Source organism: Grus americana, chromosome 14 (genome assembly GCF_028858705.1).
Source record: "Grus americana isolate bGruAme1 chromosome 14, bGruAme1.mat, whole genome shotgun sequence".
NCBI classification, from domain to species: Eukaryota; Metazoa; Chordata; class Aves; order Gruiformes; family Gruidae; genus Grus; species Grus americana.
In genome coordinates this window covers 19,250,386-19,274,707 of record NC_072865.1, presented here as the reverse complement: position 1 = coordinate 19,274,707, position 24,322 = coordinate 19,250,386, and the positions used below count along the sequence as shown (strand labels likewise).

General features: G+C 49.2%; 1 protein-coding gene across 3 annotated transcripts in view; it reads right to left on the bottom strand.

Moving 5' to 3' along the window:
- Nucleotides 1-8,482, bottom strand: part of CTNNA1 (catenin alpha 1) — a 119,114-nt gene extending 110,632 nt beyond the window's left edge. The window contains exon 1 of one of the 3 annotated variants that reach the window (XM_054841419.1): nt 8,348-8,482. The gene's annotated coding sequence lies outside the window, so the exon portion shown is untranslated. The remainder of the gene's footprint in view (nt 1-8,347) is intronic. The other 2 variants (XM_054841418.1, XM_054841420.1) reach the window with 2 other exon arrangements.
- Between the last annotated feature and the right edge of the window lie 15,840 nt (nt 8,483-24,322).

The window sequence follows — 24,322 nt, the reverse complement described above, 5'->3', positions numbered from 1 at the left end:
AGACACGGAGAACACAGAGGACACTGATGAGAACTTTGCAGCTTCTCCAGAAGAGCAAAGCAAGTAATAATAAAAACACACTGGCACAATTAATTTTTGGATGCTTACCAGAGTTACCTGCAAAGCCATAACCACCTTCTGTCAAGTGCAAACTCGCTAAGGGCGCACAGTGGTGCATGAGAATCAGAGCTAACAATGATCCACCTGGACAGGAATCCTTTTGAGTCACTGCCTTAGCATATGGATGACCAATTAAAGCAACTTTTGGGTTTTCTTTAAAAAAAAAAAAAAAACACCAAAAACCCAAAACAACACACACACAAATCTCACTGACCCACGCACATTTCATAAGAGCAACAGGAAGGAACCGGAAGGTTTGACAGGAAAGAGTCATCGCTTGGCTGGTCTTGCTGGAAAAAAAAAAGGGGGGATTTTAAGCTAATAACCTAGCCATTTACAGATTGGAAACCAACTTATATCTGATTAAAGACACATTTTCTTTCTCCACCCCTTCTCCTCACCCCCAGGAACAGGAAACAAGACAAAGCTACCAAACAAAAAACAGATGAACTAAGAAATCCTGTTCAGTTGGCTTTGCACCAGCAGCTTTGCCTCTGGTTCTGCTGAACAGTGCGTCTTTCACCAGTAACCACTGACTTTTCCCTAGGCCCATGATAATAGTCTGGTAAACATAATCAAACTCTCTTAACCAATTCCTGCAAACTAAGTAAAACAGCTTAAAACACCTGATGCTAAAGTACTGATGCATACAGACCAGAAATTAACTTTTTTCTTGAGGTTATAAGCTTTTAACCTTGCACAACTAATTTGCATTATTCTGTTTTGCTACAAATAAACCTTCCAGCTTTTTTTTTCCCCCTACTGTTTTATAGCATCTTATGTCATCATTTTCTCTCCCTAACCCCAGCTAGAAGGTAGAAAAAAACACCCACACAATCGTATTGCACTTTTCACTGTACCAGTACAAAATAAAGAGTATTTTGATTGAGGACTCCACCAACAGTGGAAGTGCCATAGAGTAACAAATGAAGGATATGCTCACATTCCTAAAAGCTTTCACCACATCTCTGCTTTCAGGATGCATTGTTTAATGTTCATTAGGAAATGCATTTCCAGCTGTAACGACACTGGTTTGTAATTAAACACATCTTCCAAAAAATGGAAGTGGCAGTAACTACAAAGCCATACTTTGTACTGAAATTTAAACCGCTCCAGAGCTTTTCACAGAGCCAAACCAGATCCTTCCTTTTTACTCTCTCAGAAAATACGTCGTGTCTTTCATTTTACTTGTACCTTGTACGAAGCCTTTCAACTCTAAAGCAGGTTTCTAAATTTCAAAGAAATTAAGTCATTGTATGCAATAGGCTCGGTTCAATGACGGGACAGACGGTCTGCACCTGCAGACGAGCCTGCCAGCGTTAGAAGCTGAGCAGCACTCCTGCCAGCGCTGGGCACCGGCCACGACAGCCGCTGGACAAATCTGCAGAACAGAAGTCAGCCCGGGCTTGCACTCCTGGCTCAGGAGGCTCCTACGCTGCAGGAGCCTGGCACAGCACCTTAGGGAAGCTATACTACTCAACTGCCCTTTTCTCATTTATTGCTGGTTTTATTGCTTGCCTGTTGCTTTCCCTTTTAGGGATGGCTTTATACACGGCCACCGCCCAAGAAAAAGGTGGGAGGAAAATACAGGGAAGCCAAATGATTGTGGGGGTCAATAAAAAGAAAAGCGGCAAGGGTCAAAAATTATGATCAGGGAACCAGAGTGGGACACCAGACACTGCCCAAGAGCATCCACTGAAGGAGCCAGAGGATACTGCTCAACAGTGTGACAAGCAGTGGGAATGGAAACGACCTCGGGAGTTCCTGTCTTATTCCCTCCTGGTGTTGTTAACAGCCAACTTGGCCATGGCCAGGCAAAGGGCTTGTGATTTAGGGCCTCAGACAAGGGCTAGACTAATAAAAAGTTGATGGGGGTCATGGAGACAGGACACTAGGCTGGATGGACCTCTCTGCTATAGTAATCAGATTGCACCAAGTTCCCCATACACAACTTCCAGTTCGTTGTTCAACTTGTCATCCTTTAAATTAATAATTTAAGTTTTCAGATGCTTAGACGTTGAAACACCTGGCCATCAGGTACTGGTTGAAATGAACTTTATGGTAAGTTGTACATGAGGTTTATATGAGACTTGTCACTTGTGTACATGTCCACAGTCCATCGTGAATTACCCAAGATCTTGGGCAACTCTTCAACACCAAGCAATGAGACTCACCAGGCCTAAGTTATGCTAAAGGAAATTAGTTTTACAAGTATACATGACAAAGATATACTTGCAAGAAAGTGGGTAAAGACCAGGCAGCTTGTACATCTTGATTAGTTGCGTTTACAGAAAGGAACACCCACTTACACCTTCTTACTTCTCAGCATACCACCAGTTCTGTCCTCTGCTGCTCAACAATGCTGTTTCTGAATGTTATTCTAGTCAATTAAAAATAAATATTTACCCATCTACAGCTTCAGCCGAAGATCTTAAGAGCACTTTACAAAGATGAATACTGACCCGCTCAGTGTTACACAGGTTAAACGGCATTTTATAGCATACAGCTCAGCCTTGTTTACATGAAAAATTAAACTGACTCTTTTGGCTACATAAAGCTACATAGCTAGCGCAGCCCTCATGCAGACCATTTAAGTGGATCTTCTGTGCTGAGTTTGTATCATCCAGAAAAAAATAGGGAAAGAAGAATCTCCCCCTCAGAGCCTTAGATCTACATAGATATCACTTATAAAAGTACCCAGCATAAAACAGTGAATGAAAGCTCTCTGAACCCTTGCGGGAGAGGGAAAGGCAGGGGGAGGGGGGGGAAAAAAACACATATGCCATTAAGGCCACAAGTTCCTGACAGCATTAATTCTTACTGACTCCTTATTAACTGAAAAGAAGCAAATTTAGTATTTACCTAAATGCCTTCTCAATCTTGTGCTGAACAACAACAAGGACAGAAGTGTCTGGCCTACGCTCTCTCCTCATTTCCTTCAGTTAATCTCCAGGAAAAGAAAAAAGTCTTTTTCTCCTGATCCTTCATCAGCTATCCACAAGCTCAATAGTTTCAGTCTCTTTCTTAAAGTAGCTGTTGAAGGCTACTCCAGAGTAAGGTGCACTAATTGGCTTATGGGCTCTTCTACCCTAACTTCCACTAACATCTCATTTGCCCCCCCGACATCAGCTCCACAAAGAAATTCTTCTGAAGTACATACAGTCACACACGTACCTGTTCCATAACAGGGCACAGACAGCTTAGAAAACTGGGTGTTTGTCAAAAAGGCACACTACGAGCTTAAGTCGCATCTCATATTGTCAACAGCGAAATCTTATGAGCCACACTGCTGCTAGTTCCTCAGCTTATTTGCTCTCAACCCCCTCGCTGCCTTGCAAACACTACAGGAGTTTAACTCACTCTTAAATTGTAACGTACATCGACACTCCTCCCTCCTTGTGTCATTCAACGTATTAAAACAGATCTGCTGTGGAACCGATTGGCATCCAGCTCGGTTTCCTGTTCTCAGTACTGTTCCACTCTCTGCCTTGGTAACTGTTACGCCTTTAGCTATAGCTGCCCTCAAAAATGCTTTTTCCAATCCATAGATGTCTGAACCTAAAGCCTTCCAAAAGGGATTCTCACGAGTCTAAATGATTAATCAAGTAGCTGTCTTGTAAATTAGAGAAATTATAACAGAAGGGAGTGTCAATAGGCTGGGCGAGAATTTCCCTTTGCAAACTGTGTTAGTTTAGATCTGCGTATTTAATAATTTCTATCACTTTGTAAAGCGCAGGGAAAAAAAGGTTACTCCTCTCTGATTCCACCCGAGCTATTTATAAACACATGTCAAAGGACTAGCAGATGTTTTCCATAGTACATCTGGGATTAGCGAACAAAAATATGTAATCATGTTTAGAGAAAAGGTAGCTGGCTCTTTAAATAAAAAAGTCAAGGAGGAATTATGATTCATATTTAAGTATCAGATTTGCCAATAGAAGAGTCTATGCTAACAGAAAGATCCCACTTGCAGTGACCGCATTCCTCCTGCGATTCCTTTACCCCAATAAATCTGTTTGCACCAAGTTCTGCTTTGCGGCACAGCAGATCACTCTCAACACTTATCTTTTCGACACGGCTCCTCCAGTAAGGGTGCTGGTACACAATTTTGTGGGTAGGCTCTATTTTAAGTCTCATACACTGGATTAAAATAGTACGGAGTTAAAAGTAGTAATTATCAAACATCTGCACTTTCTCTAAAGCTGCAACTCTGTTTAACCAACGCATGAGCTATAAACTCACTGAATAGAGCTATTCCAGATTAGCTATAAAACTAAATTAGGGTGAATTCCCAGAGTAGTAAAGGATCCAAATCCTGAAGGTTATATACGTTAAAGTTCCACAGCACAAGAATTTGAGTGATTTCCAGTTAAGGCACGACAGTAGAAAACAACAACAGGCATTTGTCACCATGTTGGACAACTGTCTCAATATGGCACTGTCCTAACAAAATAATATCCAGTCTTCTTTTTCATCATGGAAAATAAGGAGGTGATTGGTGACAGCCAACACGGCTTCACTAGGGACAAATCGTGCCTGACAAACTTGGTAGCCTTCTATGATGGGGTTACAGCATCAGTGGATAAGGGAAGGGCAACTGACGTCATCTACCTGGACTTGTGCAAGGCATTTGACACTGTCCCGCATGACATCCTTGTCTCTAAATTCGAGAGACATGGATTCGATGGATGGACCACTCGGTGGATAAGGAATTGGCTCGATGGTCGCACTCAAAGAGTTGTGATCAACGGCTCAACGTCCAAGTGGAGAACGGTGACGAGTGGCGTTCCTCAGGGGTCGGTACTGGGACCAGCACTGTTCAACATCTTTGTCGGTGACATGGACAGTGGGATCAAGCGTACCCTCAGCAAGTTTGCCGATGACACCAAGCTGTGTGCTGTGGTCGACACGCTGGGGGGAAGGGATGCCATCCAGAGGGACCTTGACAGGCTGGAGACGTGGGCCCGTGCAAACCGCATGAAGTTCAACAAGGCCAAGTGCAAGGTCCTGCACGTGGGCCGGCGCAATCCCAAGCACGACTATAGCCTGAGCGAGGAATGGATTGAAAGCAGCCCCGAGGAGGACTTGGGGGTATTGATTGATGAGAAGCTCAATGTGAGCCGACAGTATGTGCCTGCAGCCCAGAAAGCCAACCATGTCTTGGGCTGCATCAAAAGAGGTGTGACCAGCAGGTCGAGGGAGGGGATCCTGCCCCTCTACTCCGCTCTTGTGAGACCTCACCTGGAGTACTGCATCCAGCTCTGGGGGTCCCAGGAAAAGAAGGACATGGAGCTGTTGGAGCGAGTCTAGAGGAGGCCACAAAAATGATAAGAGGGCTGGAGCACCTCTGCTATGAGGACAGGCTGAGAGAGTTGGGATTGTTCAGCCTGGAGAAGAGAAGGCTCCAGGGAGATCTAACTGCGGCTTACCAGTACCTGAAGGGGCCTACAGGAAAGATGGTGAGGGACTGTTTATCAGGGAGTATAGTGACAGGACAAGGGGTCATGGGTTTATGCTGAAGGAGGGTTGATTTAGATTAGATGTTAGAAAGAAATTCTTTACTGTTAGAGTGGTGAGGCCCTGGCACAGGTTGCCCAGAGAGGCTGTGGAGGCCCCGTCCCTGGCAGTGTTCAAGGCCAGGTTGGATGAGGCTTTGGGCAACGTGGTCTAGTGGAGGGTGTCCCTGCCCACAGCAGGGGGGGGTTGGAACTAGATGATCTTTGAGGTCCCTTCCAACCCAAACCATTCTATGATTCTGTGATATTTCCTTTAGTGTCCAGCAAAGCCAAGAGATGCCAGTAAAACTGAATACAGCAAGTCCTTTAACAGAAATATCATGGCCACATAGGTGCTCACTATAGACTAGCCTTGCTATCCAACTACGAGTAGACTGGTTTTGCCGCTAAATATTTTTGTGAGCTTCGCTAATTCTCCGCATAAGAAAGGTAATTTAGAAATCAAATAGTATCAGTAGATATAATTTCAAGGCAGGGCTGAAGTCCCACTAAAGTGGGAGTTCAAACATTTCTACTAATGTGGATTCCTTTGCAAGATCAGTTTCTCAATCTTACAGCTGCAGAAGGAAGATATTCAAGCTGCTGAAAAAACACAAATTAATTTTCTATTACTACATCTTCCAGCTAACTTTATCAGACCAATGGAAGCCCTATGAATAAGCTGCACATTAATGTCTGCCATTACATATGTCAGCACAGAAATGCTGATGTTTCACAAAGCTTGAAAATTTACTGTGAGGCAAATATTTAGGTTGGTATTTTAAATCATCAGTTTGGGTGCAAGATTTCTAATCTCTGCCTGCTGCACTCCCCCCGCCACCTTGCGTAAACTTTTAATCTCTGATGCAGAGGCCTATTATTAGAGCTGACTGAAAAAAACCCCAAAGACTGAAGGCATGTTGTTTATTATGGAAAAAGGTTAGGGCAAAGCCTTTTTAATACAAAACCTAATAAAGCCTTTGTCTGTTTCTCCTGAGAAAAGTCAAAAAACATTTCCTTGATGTTTTAAAAACTGTTTCTCTGTCAATAAAAAAAAACTGACTCAACACATAATTATGCCCTTTTTTAACATAAAGTTTCAATTCAGTGGGAGAAACAAGTCCTATTAAACATTTAACCTGCCCTTAGCACCCCAAGACAGACCAAAGGGTACCTAAAAGCCCATGCATATTGTAAAGTAAGCCGGGCTTTCACCTCCATTTAAACCCAAAGTTGCCTACAAACCAACCCAGGAGCTGAAAAATAAAACTAACCAAAACAAACCACGGCCTTTATCTGGGCTTGAAAGTACTGGAAGCCTGGTGTAGCCAGCAGGACTGAGGACGTGCAGAAGCACAAGAGTACAGCTAACAGAGCCTCTCCCACCTCCCCCGCTTCCCCGCTCACAGGGCAGGAAAAAAGCAGGAAACGAGTAACTCAAGCACCGACAATACTTTCACATAACCCTCATCTCAAAAAACAAAAGACAAAGGAAAAAAAAGGGGGGGGGGGGGGGCAGCAGCAAAGAGCTCCCAGACTAGTTCAATACAGATAACCCAGACATGCCTGGAGTCATAACTCCAAAAGCTGGAATGAGGACACGGCCATGGAGGCTCATACCCCAGACCGGGGGAGTGAGATCACCCTGGTGAGAAGACACCCGTGGCCTCCTGGGCAGGGCAGGCCAGCCACGGGCAGGCAGGCAGGGAAGCGTGCCTTGACCACATCCAATTCTTCACCAAATACAAGCGTGCCACACGCCTTCCTGCAAGCTTTCAGTCTGAAAAATTTCACGTTGAACTACTGTGAGTAATGAATAAAAGCCAGCTGACACCTACAGCCCTGTGACCCCACCACCACAGGGACGAGGGCCGTGCATAAGCCAGCGGCTGAGAGTTGATACGCTCTCCCTACTTTTCGGCTGTAAAAAGTAGCACGAAACTTCTTGTCAGCAAAGGAGCAGCTCTCGCCTTACTGCATGCTAGCAGATTAGAGGTGGGTGTCAAAAAACGTGGCAGAGCCAAGCTAAGGAGAGGGGGGTGTTCCCAGTGCAGAGAGGCTGGTTCGTGTACCGAAACAGAAACACCAACTCGGGCGAGAGGGAGGATGCTCACTTCGGCTGCACCGAGAGGAACTCGGGGGGCCGAAAGGAGAAAGAAGGAGACGCACACGATGGCCAAGCCCAACTCGGTGTCGCTAGCCGGGCAGACAGCCCGGCCCACAGCCGCCCTGCCCGGGCCCACTGCCGGAGAGCGGCGCAGGGGCGGCCCCGCCGGGCTGTGCCCGGCTGCGCGGGGAGGAGCCTCTCCCCACAGCTCCGCTGCACCGAAACTTCTCCAGGAACAGGGCTTGCCTCTCGCTTTTCCTCCGGAAAATAACGCTCATCAAGCCCAAACACAGCCGGCTCCCGCCCCACCACAAGCCGGCCTCCAGCCCCCACCACCACCCCCCCGCACCGGCCTGGCCCAGCGCGGCCTCCGAGCGCAGCCGGCCCGGGCCCAGCCCCACGCCCCACAGGCGGCGGCGGCGGCGCGGCCCGGTGCGGCGGAGGGGAGCGGAGCGGGCCGGGCTCCGCTCCACTCCACTCCACTCCCCCGCCATCCTCCTCAGCCTCCCGCCGCCCCTCACAGAGAACGAGCGCCCGGCAGGGCCCAACCCTCCTCACGGCGCAAAAGTTTCAAAGTGAGACAAACGGGACAGCGGAACCGCACCCGAGGACCCCACAACTTTACCGGGAAGCAGGAGGATCGCCTCACCGCCGCTTAACTCGCTTACGATCCGACCCTCGGCCGCTTTGTCTCTGTATGTTTCTCCCTCTCTCCCGACGCCGCTCCCGTCCCGCTGAGGAAAATCGGCTCTTCCGGGCACCTCCCCGCCCCGCGTTCCCCGGCCCGGCCCGGCCGCTCTTCCCGGTACCGCCCGCCGCGCCGCCCCCGCGGCCTTCCCGGCACCGCCCGCCGGCAGGTGAGGGCTGGAGGCGGGCGGGAGGCCCGCGGGGTGTCCTCAGGGCACCCCGCGGGCCTCCCGCCCGCCTCCAGCCTCTCCACAGAGTCGTGATGGTCAGGCTTCAGCCCCTCAAGTGAAAAGAGAGGTTCAGGTTCTCTAAGCTTTGGGTGGATGTCATTTTGTGAGGTAAAATAAAAAAAAATTTTAGGTCGTAACCCAGCTTCGCCTACCCTGAGGTAGCACAGGACGTGAGAGGTCTGTGGAGAACTGGGAGGTGACGGGTAGTGGGTTTTGAAGGAGGTGGAGGGAAAAATTACAGCTGGGTTTCTCTGGAGTTTTGTGAATCGGTGCTTTGTTTTGAAAACCTAAAGTATATTCACCTTCTTGAATCGGTGCTTTTAGGAAAAGTCTAGTTTTCGTGCATCTCTAATAACAAGAATACAGGGGAGAAGAAATGCCAGAGGTAGAAGCAGGGCCCCGCTCAGAAGAGAGGCAGGTTTTAGGGACCCAACCTCAATCCACAGAGTGTGCAGATGAGGAGAGTTGTCTTTAAGTGGCAATTTGTTTCAAAAGGTTTCTCTGAAAAGTCTCAGTGAGCCTCTTGTCTGAGAGGGACCGTTTTTATCATACGACAAATTACTCTGGGATTTTTTGTGGTGTGTTTTGAGATGGGTTTTAATACAAATGTCTCTACAGAACTCATACTGGATTGTGAAACCAATTGAATAAATTTAATACCATTCATGACTCATTTGCCAGCACTTCTGAGGTACCTGTATCTACTCACTCCATCCTTTGATATTAACCAAAATAGAGAGAGATTGGGCAACCTACCAGGGAGGTAGGTTAATTTAAGGTACGTAATTTAGCCAAGGGAGATGGGCACTCAGTGAGGATTCCTGAGGGGGCCACCTCCCAGGTCAGTGTCATGGCAAAGGCACGCCACGGTTCAGGACTTCCCTCGTGGTCCCAGTTCAATGGCGTTAGCAAGGCCGCGTTTCCTATTTTTGCCATACTCCTACAAGCCTTTCCTGCAGGAAGATAGACGGTGTCCTGCAGTGATTTAGATTGCATTTTTCCTTCCTTCAGGTTTAATCCAAGAAAGGGATCCAAGACAAGGAAATAAATGGAGTACTGTTATTTTACAATCCAGAAAGAAAATAGAGATCAAGAGTCCAACCTTGTCGGTGAGTGAAGTTAATCGAAAGAAAGTGAGATCTGTAATTAGGATACTGACAGAGATACATGTTATTAAAATAATATAGGGTCTTCAGCACCTTAACAAACAGGCTCTCCTCTGGAAACACAGAGAAAACAGATTTTTTAAAGCTCTTTGTATTTCCTGCTTGTACCAAACCATTAATATTTTGGTGTCAGTTGCACCAGGGATTCAGACTACTCATTTCTGATCTGTAGCATACTCTCAGTAAAATTGAGTTTACACTTCAATAGCTTGCTTTCTTTCATTAGTCCTTTTAATATCATGTCTTGGCCTCCTGTGGTGGCTTCCACATTCAGCAGTTCTGCACGTCTCACATCCTTTCAGGACAAAATGTCAGATTTAAAAAAAAAATCCCTTTTAAAACTACAAACTCAAAGGTAGAAGGCCTGGAGTTGTGGAGAATCACATGTTCTGCACTGCACCACTGAAAAGCGAAGCAAAATGTAGATCAGCTGGCAGCTCTGTTGGTTCGCAGAGCAAGTTAAAAGACTCAGCAAACAAAAAATAAAATTATGTAAAAATAGAGCCAGCTAGGTTGAGATTGGACTTTGTCTCTTAATTAACAGCTCGCTCTGGAACATGGTGGCAGGCTCTGTCAACGAGACTAAAATGCAGGGTGTTGTTTAGACAGGCACCCAGGAACAATAGCTAACACTTCCCATCCAGTAAATGTCATTAAGACAGCATCAGGCTGTGCTGGCAGCTTGAAATCTAATCCATTTTCTGAAATGAGTTAGAAGTTTTCTGCTTGACCCTGTATCTCCCTTTTAACAGTGTTTGTGGTTTTGTAATCCCATTTTCCTGGTTTTGGGGTTTTTTTCTGTTTTTTTTTTAAATGTTTCTCTCGCCCCTTTTCGCTAGGTGAAAACCAAAGTAGGCCAGGGGAGAGGAGAGGCCAGGAGGAGAGGCCACCACAGCGATACTGCGGGTAGGTTGTTAAGTGTATAAAATAAACAAATGCTTTCAGTCTTGCCTCTGTTAGGGCAATTCGAGACGTAGCACGTAAGAGCAGAACATGGTTGGCGATTGCGTGCTCCTGGCAGCGTATCTGCATTAGTCAGATGTGTGCACAAGGGCAATCCCTGACTAGTGCCACCTGAAGACACCCGTGTGGGCGTAGTCACAGCAGGAAAGCTGCCCTTTCGCTGTTAAATCCTGGGGTAGGTTTGTGTGCCAAAGGGGTTTGTTTACGAAGCACCTGGTGTAACTACGCTGTCTGCTAGTCCCAGCATACACGGGGTCTAAATTATATGCTTCAGCTGGAACTGGATTTTCTGTTTCTGGGACAACATTGCTGAAATGAAGTGGTTGCTCCATGCATATGTTCATGCCTGTTTCAAAATATATGTTTGATCTTTGTGATTTTTAAGAAGAGTATTTCACTTTTGTTATTAGTGAGAAGTGAGCGTTGGAACAGAAGTGAGGGGTGCGAAGACAGGACCACAGGGGTGGGAGATAGCAATGGGGGGAAATTAAAAGGGAATGAGAGAGGGAAGGAAATGAAACGAATGAGGAAAAGTGGACAAAATGTAGAGCAGCGTAATGATGGGCAGAAGTCACTTCAGTAGAGGCTGAAAGGGCAGCAGTCAACCAATAGAAAGAGAGAAAACTAAAAATACCATAAAATAATCTCAGGGTCCAAATACCAGAGGGTTGAGGCTATCTGCAAGCTGATGTCATGCTGTGCAGCGAGACAGCCCCAGGGCAGCCGCACTGTGCCACCAGCTGTGCTGACTGCAGAGGAGCAGTTACATGGTACAGCTTTGTCACCTCTGCACTCCCTGCGGAGACGCCCGTCCCCAGTCTGCCAGTGAGGGGGCTAGGAGCAAGGCATGGACCTTGGAGCTGAGGGGGCTTTGCTATGGGGATTACTCCAAAATGCAGTGTCCTCTGAGGACTGGTGGCTCTGATGAAGCCACCAACGTAGCAAAGTGACAAAATTGAGGGTCTGGAACAAAAGTCAGATCGTGCATGCTATGGTATCAAGTCGCGGGGGGCTTAGTCTCGGCATTCCCATGCAGCTGGGAGGCATCACCATTCCTCTTCAGGGCTCAGATACATCAAGAAGTAAGATCATCTCCCAAAATCCAGTTAGGAATCAACATCCACGCAGCCAGGAAGCAGATCCCAATGTCCTGGGGCCACGCATGCCTCAGGACTGCCTTAGCAGGGTGGAAACACATGTATGCGGTGCTTCTGGTGGGACTGCAGCTACGCCACCTAAGCTGTACATCGCAGCAGAATAACTAAAGCACCCACCTCGATTAAACAAACCTCCGTCAGGATGAGAATGGATTTACCAATGCATCTGCACTGGGGCTCCTGGCACTGCTGGCTGCCCGGGGATCAGACCTGGCTGCCCTGATCAGTGCTGCAACGCCTCCGAGGTGCCAGCCAGACCTGCAGCCATGGGTGCTCGCTGCCCCAGGCTTACGACTGCTCTGTTCACCATCACTGCCCACCCCCTCCAAGAAAAACTGTCTACTAGAAACATGCCCAGGTTCATACTCGGGAAGCCACTGGATCCTAACCAAAACACTATCTCTTCCTCCATTGCCGAGTGCTCCTGGAGCCTTTAGAAAGAGAAATCCCAAAGCAATCCATAACGCCAGCATGACCACGAGCACAGGGGCTGCCCGCGCCGAGCAGCATCCCCCCACGCACACACACTATGGCACAGGCATCCTGAAAAAAATCAGGCAGAAACCATAATGAGGAGAAATCATGCTTTCCCAAAAGGCTCAGCATGAACTGGGTTCACTGGTTGCTACTTTGGCAACTAGGGAACAGCCTAGCAGGAGTAGTTTGCATTCACCTCCAGTTCACACAGCCTTTGTGTAATAAACTGTCATAGCCCCAGAGAAGGGAACATTCAAAAAAGTGCCCTGAGGCAATGCATAGCAGAAGCCTGAGAATCCTACTGCATGAGTCACTGACCTCCACACACTGCATCTATTTCAGCCTTTAATTAATAAGGTTTTACATTTCTATGGCACTTTCCATCTGGAAAGATCCTAAAATGCTGTGAAGACTGAGGGCGTACAGCACTATTGAAACGTAGTTCCCAGAGAGGTGGGACTGTGCAGGGAAGGAAAGCTTAGCCAAAGGCACTGGGGAAAAAAATTCTTACTTTTAAATGGATCCTCTGTTACATCACTGTGATGTATCTATCCACGGAGAATAGACAATAAGGTTTTAGTTTCTAAGGCACCGCTTGAATAAATAGGCATCATAGATTGCTTTCTTTATCCAAGGGGGATGCAGTGCAAAACAAGTACTGGGCGATTTTAGTTTAGGGTATTATTAAAAGACCACAACTCAAGCTACAAATTTAAACCATCATTGAATCAAGGCTTTCCTCCCTTCTGATGAGTAAGTTATTCCCAAATGCTGCACACAAAGCAGAAGCCAGTGGAGGAAACAAATCCCATGCTGGAAGCACCTGACCCTACACTCGGAGCACCAAACTCTGTTGATGCTCCCTGGAAGCTCAGCAGCATTGCATGAGGCTTCAGCAAAGTAACAGCTGGTCCCAAGCACCAAGTGGGGCAATGGAGAAAACAACACAGAAACAGTCCTCCTGTCCCAAAGCTGACATGACCCCTGAGGGGAGTTAGGGCTTTGCTAAACTGACATGAATCCCTTTGTTTCTATTTCAAAAGTTGAATAGCTCTGCTCGGCTGACTTCCCTCTGCTGAGACTTATTTCTGCCGATGAGCAGGGCCTGGCTTGTGGTAAATCGAGGGCAACCGAAACGACTGTCAGCCACAGCTGGGATCCCTCTTACTAAGTAGTTGGCCACAAAGAGTTTTCAAAGGAATGTCAAAAATCTCTTTTTCTCAGTGCAATTCTGACCTATTTTTATCTGCCACTTTCTGGAAGAGATACACGGGCATTGCCATGGCTAGTTGTAAACTTTCATTGCTTCCCGAGGAGAAATTACAGGCAAATTACAGACTAGTGCACTCTTTTTATGTCTCTCCTGCTAGGGGCATGTCAGCGCTGCTGCATTCCCTTCTACCCCCAACACATTCCTCCCTGCCGCGTCCTCTCTGTGCTTACTGACTGACATTAATGACCTGCCTCCATAATTAACACATCTAGCATGAGTCCTCAGTGCTATGTCAAGGGGATGCTGGAGAAATGCACATCCCGTGCATGCCGAGCGGGACCGTTCCCAACTTCCACCCCCACCCAAGCGTCTCTCTTGGCGACACCGCGCTTGAACTCCACCTGCTATGTTAACCCAGAGCGAGGGCAGGGCTGCGTGCGTACATTAAGCCTGCGGTTGCACCATATCTGATATTTCCTTCCCTGTGTTAGCTCCTGCTAACTTGCACATGCCATACGAAGCTCTACATCGCTCCTCTAGGCACACGAAGAGGTGATGTCCTCACCTGTCAACACTGCAGGCTGGCGTGGAAGAGCACCCTTAATCCTTTCAGCATTTCTGAGGAGAAGATATTACTAGCAGATAGTAATTATCCCTCTCCCATGAAGACAGACATACATACAAGCAGTTTTTATCCTGTTGTACTAGCAGGGAAACTGAGGCAGAGCAGGTTAGCGTTCGTATCCCTGCAGATCCCGTATCCTGGCCATTCCCAGCCCTGAGTCCAAGCCGAGGACCATGCTGCCTGCACTGCACCAGAAGGCTGTGAGGCTGGAAACCGCACAGCCATGTGGCTTTTTAGGCACCAAAACTTCATCCACAGGGAGAAATCCTATTGTCAAGGTGAAAAGCATTGCTACCGAAATGTGATCAAAGAGAGAGTTATCAACTTAAGTGTACTCAGGAGTTTCTGTTCCAGACAAGAGAATTATCAACGAGAAACCAATCTTATAAGGTAGCTGCTATTGACAGGGAAATAAAAGGAATACAGTTCTTACCAGACAGGCCTAAGTTGCTCCAAATTGCTGTCAGCTTGAAATATCTGGCTGGTAATTTGTTTCCAAATTCTTTCTCCCTAAATTTGATTTGTTGCTGTACAGTGGATGATCTATTCTGCACAGCAGCTCAAAGAGCATTCCCGTTGTCCTTTCACTGATTGTTTGTGAGCTATCACTTCTGGGAGTTGGCAGCATTTATTATAAAAAGGGACATCACTTGAAAAGCAGATTTTGTCTGAGGATGCGGTATCTGCTGCCGTTACAAATAGCAGCTAAGATTACTGGGAGGAAAGTCATCAGGGAAAAATCACATTTCCTCCCTATCTTTGAGCTTGTCCGCATGGGCAAGTGGCCATGCTGCATGTCTTTTCCCTGGGGTGAGGGAAGAACAGGGCAGCATATTCTGACAAGACTTGAATAAATCCTTTTACCAGGGTCTTTTTTAACCAGGAGAAAAATTAATAGGGTTTCCCACCTCCTGTGGTATTGTAGCAAGAGGATGAGCATCACACCCAGCAATTTTTTTCTGCTGATCTCTGCTCTTTCTTATGTGAGGGAGGAAAAGGTAACTCTGACTGATGAAGCATCCTGCTGGATTCAATGATGTCTCCTACGTGGTACGTCTGGGGCTTTCCCATGCCTCTGAACACTCACCCCCAGCTCTCCAGAAGCTTGGTCACTGCATAGGATATATTTCTGCACACTTGACACAGGCAGAAATGCCAAACTCAAGTCTCACCTATCCCGCTGGATCCATCCAGCCTGTGTGCAGTTGCCAATGAGAAGAGCAGTATCCTTGCCTCGGCTTTCTCTTTCAGGAGCATTCATGTTTCTTTGTTTCTTCTCCTGTCCTTTTCTTACTTATCTCAACCCACTTTGTCCAATAGTTTAAGCAAATTCAGAGAAAATCTGGTTTTAGGATGAGCTATCTTGGGTTAGTTACACAGCTTTAAAGTGTGGGCAGAACAGATAGACTCACCCCAGCCCGCCTGAGCCCAGCTCACAGGGCATGAGGTGCTGAAGGGCTGTCTGTGCAACTTCCCAGAAAATATAGGGTCTCGCCCATCTCGTGCATATAGCTGTATTAGGTCAAAAAAAAAGGGGGTGGGTGGGAAATAATGTATATACCTGGTACTTGCTTATTTCTGGATCTTTCTGGGAAAGTTTTGGCAACTTGAGCTTATTTCTGCTCACCAGCTTGTTGGCGGGATCCACAGGTGGCATTGCTGTGAAGAGGGAGCTGCAGGCACGATGTCAGGCACTCCAAATCACCCCAGGAGCCTGCGCTGCACTTTGGACAGGTCTTGTTGCCATCCAAAGCACGGAGAGAACTGGAGACTTGGGAGCTGGTGGAGAGATCACGCTCCACCCACCTAGGCACTAGAAAACCAGTAATTGTTTCAAGTGCTTGAGAGCAGCAGCAAACAGCGCTAATTCAGCTGGCTGTAATTTTGCCACACAGTTTACCCTGACATCACGTCAGGGAAAGCTCCACTTAAGCAATTGTAACATCACTGAAAAGAGCGAATTAAGAAAGGAGAGAAGGAACATAAACCTCCCACTATTGTTATTTTCAGAAAGCAACAACAGGAAGAGCCAACTGAAAGACCTTGAGGCTCTGAGCTGTTTTTCCTCCCTGGAAACCAGCCACCTAAGACACAGAAACACACTGAACCATGGGGGAGGTCTGCTCCGTGCCCACTCCAGGGGATGTGGGCCCATTCCCATGGGCAGGTCCCTGGCTGCCCTGGCTTTGGCTGCCCTCGGCATTTGCTTTCCTCTGCTTGATGCTGCGCCCTGTCCAGAGTGGCAGATCTCCCAGGTGCCACTGCGATGGCTTGGGACAGCACTGTGTCCCAGAGCACAAGTATTGCAGCGGGGCTGCTCAGGAGCCAGCACCTTTTCCTCTTTGCAGGAGCAGGCTGAGTCTTTCCGAGGTGACTGAATGGGGTGTCAGCTGGGCAGGAGCAGCGCAAATCAATCTCTCACTGCTTAAAAATATATCTGTATATTAGATCCAAACCCTTTCCTCTAGAGTCTTGTGGCAGAAATGGAGTTTTAAAATGCTCAATTATTTATAGCTGAAATGCTGGGGAAAAGAAACCAACCTCATTTGTCCTGCCGGAACAGAGCGTGCCAGTCCCCATCACCCACTGCTTGCACAATGCCCAAGAGTAACAAGATCTGGACGGGGTAACGAGGAACAAGGAGGAAGGAGTAGTGCCCAAAAACAGGGTGCAAGCACCCCAAAGAAGAGCCAGTTCACACAGGGACACAGTCAAACCCAAATTATCACAACCCTGAGGTGTGCCGACTGTTGCTTTCATACCTGGGTGTTAATTATCACCAGTTAGGTGCGGTCTGTGGTTCCTTAAGTACAGGCTTCTTCTGGCAGATCAGGGAGAAAGGACAGGTTTTGTAGACCCACAGATGTTGTGTCAAAGGGATGCTTTGGGGATTTAACAGCTTTTAGGAGGGAACCTGTGGGAGTTCCCCCAGAGGAGTATTGTCTGCCTAAACTTGCCTTTTTTTTCCCCGCGCTGTGTTTTGGAAGAGCTGCCTCTTGCCGAGGGTCCAGCGTGGAGAGCGGGCATCATGGGTCTCTGCCCAGTGAAGGAAGGGACCATAATCCGAGGTGACACATGTCATGAGGAGCAACGAGAAGAGATGAAAGGGAGAGCAAAGATGAGAGACCAGAGGATGGAAAGACAGCAAGCATCGCATGACTGCTGGACAGGGACTGGAATAATTTTGCATGGCTTCTGAACATAAATTAAGAATTATGGCTGTGTAGAGTCTCCCTCCCTTACTGAGTTCCCCACTGTTTTTGCCTGGTGCTCAGACAGGCAGTAGCATGTGGAAGGATGGTTTGAAGCCAAAATGAAGTACCTTCACTTGCCTAATTTAGGCCAGTAGAATGACCAAACAGCGTCCCCTACTCCCTCCTGGGGAGCAGACTCCAACCTCCCCATCCTGGGGAACATGGGTGTTGAGAGGGGTCTGAAATCCCAGCGCCTTTTGCTTTGGGGTGCATCTCCCTGAGCACTGGTGAAAAACCCCAAGGATGATGAGGAAAGTGCCCGTAGCCATGGCAATCCTCTGCAGCCGCATCCTTCCCCGCTGCAGCCCCACGGCCAGCAGACATGGGGGCCACCCCTTGCCCTGTAGCAGGTGGGGACTGGTCCTGCCACCTGCATTTTCCAGGGAAAAAGGCACAATCCGAAGGAAACGCTCACCCCGGATAACTTGGAGGTGGTCACCATCACCTGTGTCACCCAGCCAGGTGCCACCAGCTCCCAGGGGTCAGGGACAACTGTGCCGTAACAGGACCTGCCCAGTGCAGACACCATCAAGAAGCCCTTTTGGCCTAGCTCTGAGACAAACATCGCCCTGCTCCGGCTCCACAGCATCCTCCTCCTTTTGCAACACGATGCTTGGGCACGCAGGAGATTTTGGGCTATGTCCTCCAGTGAAACCAGTAGAGTTGCAGCATTTGGCAGCTGAGGAACTGGTAGTTTGGCTTTCTATTAGGGTAAAGCTGTTTAATTCCTTCCCACCTCAGCGCTGCCTTCCTGCACAACTCCGTTTGCAAGGCCTGCACACAGAATATTAGGGATTAATGAGACAGATGATTAAATATAGCTCTGCTTAAATTCAGTCCCGAGAGGATGGATGTGGAACTGCCCTGCTGTGAATTAAGCAGTAAAGTGGGAGAAAGTAGAAAACATGGCAGGGAAGTGGTTTGGTTTCATTAGCACTCTTGTGCCTAACGATCCCAGTGCCTCTGCCCACTTAGGGTGTGATTGCAACACAGTTTTGGTAAACCTGCGCAGGCTCTGGTCTCGGCTTACTGCAGCTGTGCTGCAATCCTCTGCCTCCCTGGCTCCGCTGCGGCTTGGCCAAAGCCTGGCACAAGGGCCAGCAATGCAATCAGGAGGGGAGAAAAAGGGCAAAACATGGCTTTTTATTAAACTAGCGCCACTTTCTTGTGCTAATACTTGGTTTAAAAATTCCATCCCACATGCTCACCTCCAGCACCTCCTCCAAACCTCCATTGCTCTGTCAACTTAGCAGTTCCCACTGGGTATGGATGCGGCCCTGGGGGCTAGTGCAGCAGATACTTTGTGGTGCAGAGCAGCAGCACGTATTTTCAGGGCAGGCAGAGCCCCGCAGTATCTCCTGACATTTGCGGAAGCCATCTGAAACTCCGTACAAATCTAAAAGTAGAGAAGTTGGGAAGAGCAATAATAAACCCCTCCTAGTGCATGCACTTTGAATCCACAGCTCTCGAAGGGCTCAGTAACCAGCACCATTATCCCTTCCTTACGGATGGGGAAACCGAGGGAATGATTTGCCCCGTGTAACCCAGGAGAGCTGGGAATGCAGCAAGATCCCAAATCAGGGAAATCTCAGCCCTTGAACCATAAACGTGTCGTCAGATGTCAGCATCAGAGGCTGTAAAATCTGAGCCCCGCTGCCCTGTGCGGTTGGGGTGTTTTAATGCTGGCAGGTCTGGGATGCAGTCGAGACTGCCCAGCTCCGTGGCCTCTGCTAGCAGCATCGGTTTCCTTCCAAGAGACGAGGATAAAAGCTTCCTGTGAGCATCACTAAAATCGTTGAGAGCAGATAACTCCAAACCATCCATCTGCTTGCAAGTCTCCACTGAGCGATAGCCATGAGAGCGTGCACAGGCTGAGCTCCCTCTGCTCAGAGTGGCGGTGCGATACCCATTAAAACACTCGGGTTTGTGCTCTTCTAAACCTTGTGTCTGGATGAAGTGGTTCCTCGTGCCGATCAGAAAATAGCCGATTCTTGATTGCACACTCGTTGGGGTTCAAATCCCCCTTTTCTCCCCCACCGCCTGGCAGCAGAGCATTTTATCCTCACCCTGCTCCTGCTGCCAGCTATAACACAGGTACAGGGGACCACTCAGCCGCTTAGAAGCGGAGCAGCCTGCTTGTAAACTTAATATTACTTGAGGTTTGCTCAGAGTTCATGCCCCAGGTTGCAGTTTGATGGAGTAAGCCAGTCCCAACTGCTTCTGATGGATATAAAAAGGATATGCAATCAGACGTGCACTTAAGCAAGTATATTACCAAGTTAAATGACTTCAGTTTTACTAAGCTAATTAAAAATGCAACAAAGCAATGATCAGATTAAGGTCATAATTAATAACTCTATAGGTTCAAATTATCCAGTCACCAAATAAATACCGCATCTAATCAGAGGAAGCCACGGCTGATAACTAGAGGGAATTAGTGTCCCACTCAGAGGTCTTCAGGAGGCAAGGGCTGCCTTTTGAGCAGTGACCTCGGCTCTCAGCGACAGCGCGTTAACCTTCCTATCGAGGACACCCTCCTCCTAAGGCTGGCCTGTCTATAGAGCCCAGGCTGCTCCCTTACAGGGGACCACGTGGACCCAGGATGGGTGAGAGCCACCTCCCAGGTGATCAGGGCAAGAGCCACCACCCACCAGCAGAGATCTGTCCTTCTTCTCTTCTCTTTCTACGCAGCCATTTCTCCTTCTTGGCCATTTTAATGCTTTGAAAATTTCTTCGAGTATCCCAGTTTGTGGGGTGGTTGGTTGGGGTTTTTTTCTAATACCAAGAAAGAATCAGGCAATTAATCTGGGCTTGTAAAGTGTTCCAGTAGCTTTTAACCCAGAATATAAAAGCCAATTGCCTCTCTAGGAGCCTGCGGTTAATGAAAGGTTTCCCAGGCCAGTTCATGCTTGTAGCGTACGGTGTTGGAGCAGGACGCCGCTCCAGCAGCTCAGCGGGACTCTGCCACACCGTGCACAGCTGGGAAGGTCAGAATCTGGTGGGATTGCTCTAACACATCCATCACCCAGATCAGCAGAGCAGCCTTAAAATAGCACCCGAAGAAGGTACCTTACAGCGGGAAAGGACAGGGTGGTGATTTTCCCAGCGCTCTGACCGCTTCTCCGTTGTACAAGCACCAGCAGCTTTAGCTGTGTGGCAGAGCCAGGGTGTAACTCCCTGCTCACCTACAGCCGCCGCAGCGCTTGCGGGAAGGCTTACCCTGCGCCTGGCGAGGCAGAGACCCCCAGCATCCCAGCAGCTTGGTTGGCTTCTGCCACCTCTCGCTCCGCTTTCTGCGATAAAGCCGTTTCTCTGGTTTTGCTTTGATGAGAAGAGCAGGAAACACAGGCGTCACTCGGTTTACAAGAGAGGGTTTTGGCAGAGCTTTTGGGGAAGCTGCTGTGGCAGGCGGATAAGCCCGAGGGATTTTTAGCATAAGGAGGGGAACCAGCCTGGGTGGGCTGAGAGAGACAGACCCTTTGGGGGGAAAACCTTCCCCTTCTGCTCAAGCAATCAAACCATCAGGGAGGGGGCTGTGAGCAAAGGAAGGGCATTTCCAAGCAATGCCGAATTGGGGACTTCATGGCCATGAGACCTCTGGAAGCCAAAACCCATCAGAGGGCTGAGAAGGGATTAGGCAAATTCAGGGAAAAAAAAGCTTTATTAATGCTCACCAAGAACAGGGCTCCATGCACCATCCCAGCTCCAGAAACCTTCAGCCCCTCAGAGACCCTTGAATTGTCCGTCAGCCCCCAGGAGCTGCCGAGGACAGGCTGCCATGCTGGGGGGCTTTGGCCCAGCACCACATCCTTTACATTGGAATTGCATCCAAATTTAGATAAAAAGAAACTGCATAAAACTTGCAAGTGCTTATGACTGCCTGTCCAAGGCTGATGTGCTGGCACAGACCAGAAGGCATAAGTGATTGCCCGTGCAGGCAGCTGCCTGCCCCAGCCCCGGGACTCTCCTACCTCTCCTCCTGGCAGACAGAGGACAGACACGACCACAGATGCACACCCGGAGGAGCCCTCTGCATCAGCCTGGCAGGGCTTTCCCCTGAACTTTTTCTTCAATGATTTTTTTTACTTCATACTATTAACAAAAAAAGATAAATCTGCTGCAAAACTGGCACTTAGCTGTTTCTGCTGGCAGAGGGGCAGGCATAGGGTAGGGATGCAGAAGGTGGCCTGGCAGGCAGCAGGACCATCTCCGTTGGGTACCACAGCCTCAGTGCTCAGCTCCACATCCATATCCATCACCAACTGCTTAGGGAGTCGTGATGGATCAGGGGACTGCATCCCCTCCTCCCCAACCAAGTTTTTGGGAAGATGCTCCTAAGCTATGTCAGCAGCACCCTGAGCGGTATGATAAGCCACAAGTCAATGCCATGACAAGCCATGACAGTCAGCTCTCCCAGCAAAAAGATGCAGAAACCCACATCACCGAGCATCTCAGCCCACACAAACCCGCGCCCCCCCGAGCAGCCCCAACCCTGCTGGCCCCTGGCACTGCCGCAGGGCTGAGCAGCCGGGGCACGGCCGCCTCCCCTGCAGAGGAGCTGCTTTGCCAGCAGACTGACCCGGGTCATTCTCATGGTGATGGCTGGGAGATGATTTATTTTTTCTCCATGCCAACCTTTTTCTGCCGGGTTTCCTTCCTGCCTGGCATTCTGGAGGGAAGACAGCATCGACACGCTCACAGCAGCTTTGCAGCATCCTCAGGCTTCTTAATTAGAGCAGACATAAACACCTTTGACACAGGTTGTGAGGCTTCTGTCCAGTTACCGAAGCACCAAACAAACAGGCTGCAAAATTAATAGCTCAGCTGGAGCCACCGGAGCCAGCGCTTGCTGATGGCCTCACCTTGCCACAGCCCATGCAAACCCCACGGGCTCTTTCAGCTCCCCTTGCACCCAGCCCAGCCCATCCCCACCCCAGCACGGAGGGAGGACAGGCAGGAGCACAACTGCAGCATCCTGCACCACCATCTCCCTTGGTCCAGCACAGTTTTGCTGGCTGCAGGCAGGGGGTTAGGGCCAGGCAAGCAAAGTAAGTGTTCTCCTTGCCAGGGAGCATAAATCACCTCACTCTGTGTCTTTACCACCACCTGGCTACTCCCTCTCTAAGCCATTTGTAGGTGAGCATGTGCAGATGATTCCTCATCCCCCCCACCTCAGCAAGAGGCAGCTGCTTGTGGTCCCTTAAAACGCGACGTGGGCAGGCGGCACCTGGGGATAACATCCACCTGCTGCTGGGCAGCCGCTCAGAAAGACACGTTATCCCGAATTTATCTCACCGTGGGCAGACCAGCAGCTCCAGGCTGGGGAGGTCTCTGTGCTTCCCATGGAGACACGTTTCTTCCAGCCGGCAGAGTCCATCCCTGGAGCTGAATACGGCCGCCCATCACCTGCTGCACCTCCGCACCGCGGCCAGGCTCCGGCAGCCAGCCGGGGATGCTCCGGAAGGGCTGGCGAGGGGCTGTGTTCCCTCCCGTGGCTGAGGCCAGGGGCTGATCTGCCTGGCAAAGCCTGGAGATTACAACCTCTGTGCAAAAGCAGTTTATTTTGACAAATAAAAGAAGGAAACAGCACAGTTAGAGGCGGCAAAGCTTTTGTGGGTGCGCAACAGTAGAAGAATCCCCATCACTTGTCCTGGCTTCAGCAACCCAGAGAGACAATAAACTTAATTGCTTTTGTAAATTAAATGTACAGATGATTTGCTCGTGGCATGTGTGAGTTTTGCACTTTGGTATCGAAGGGAAGTTGCCCTTTCTGCCGTTGGAGGCGTTTGATAGAAGCACACAAGCACAGGTCTGTTCTGCACTCGCCGCCAGCAGCGTTTGCTGCCGTGGGCTGCGCCCCGGCTCTGCCGCGCGGGGTGGGCTCACAGCAAGGCTTTGCTTTACAGCCGCTTATTTCTCTGCACATCAAAACCCGCCCTGCCGAGCACGGCGTTGACCCGCGGCCCGTGGGGCTCGCAGCCGGGCCTGGAAGAAACCGCTCGTTCGAAGCTCAAACCCAGGTGGGCTGACAAACCCCCGCGAGAGCGGTCTGCGGTTCGCAGCGCCGGGGGCAGCCAGCCCAGCCCTCCCCTGCCCTCTCCCATGCCCGAGATGGGGAAAGCTCACCTTAAAAACATAAAGAACTGCAGGCTGCTTCATCTGCAAAGTTAGTGCTCTTTTCAGAGCTTGGGGCACTACGTAATGCTGGGACCCCCCGGCGGCAGCTGTGCGTCCCCCCCCCGCCACGACCGTCCGCCCTGCCAGGCGATGGGCTGGGAAACGCCAGCGTGCCAACTGCTTTCCTAAAACTGAATCCAATTTTACATTTGGTTTACGTACATTCCATTTCCTAAAAACAAACAAAAGAATTCCCCAATCCCCCCTCATTTAAATCCTACCCCCCGATTTAAATCCCTCGGCCACTGTACAAAGACAGGCAGGAATGGCGCTTCCAGAGTTTATCATTAGTTTATTGCTGCCGGCGCCCACGTACCCCCCGCCTGCATACCCCCACCTACACCGGGGCTGGAGCAGCCCAGAGCGATCATGATTTCTTTCTAAACCCCCCCATTTCTTGCTGAATCGCACCCAGCCACCCAAGCAGGTGCTTTCCAAGTGCGGCAGGAGTCCTGGCTGAAAGCTGGCCCCGGGCGTGACCCCCTGCCCCCCCCACTGCTGGGCACACCACAGAATCCCTCCGGCTTTTACCAAAGCAGAACGGGCCGACTCCACGAAACCATCCTGCTAGAGCGTATCTCCACTTTTAAGCATGGCTGGAGGTTTTTGCAAAGAGCCCGGCGTTGGGTTTGTGCTATATTGACACCCGGT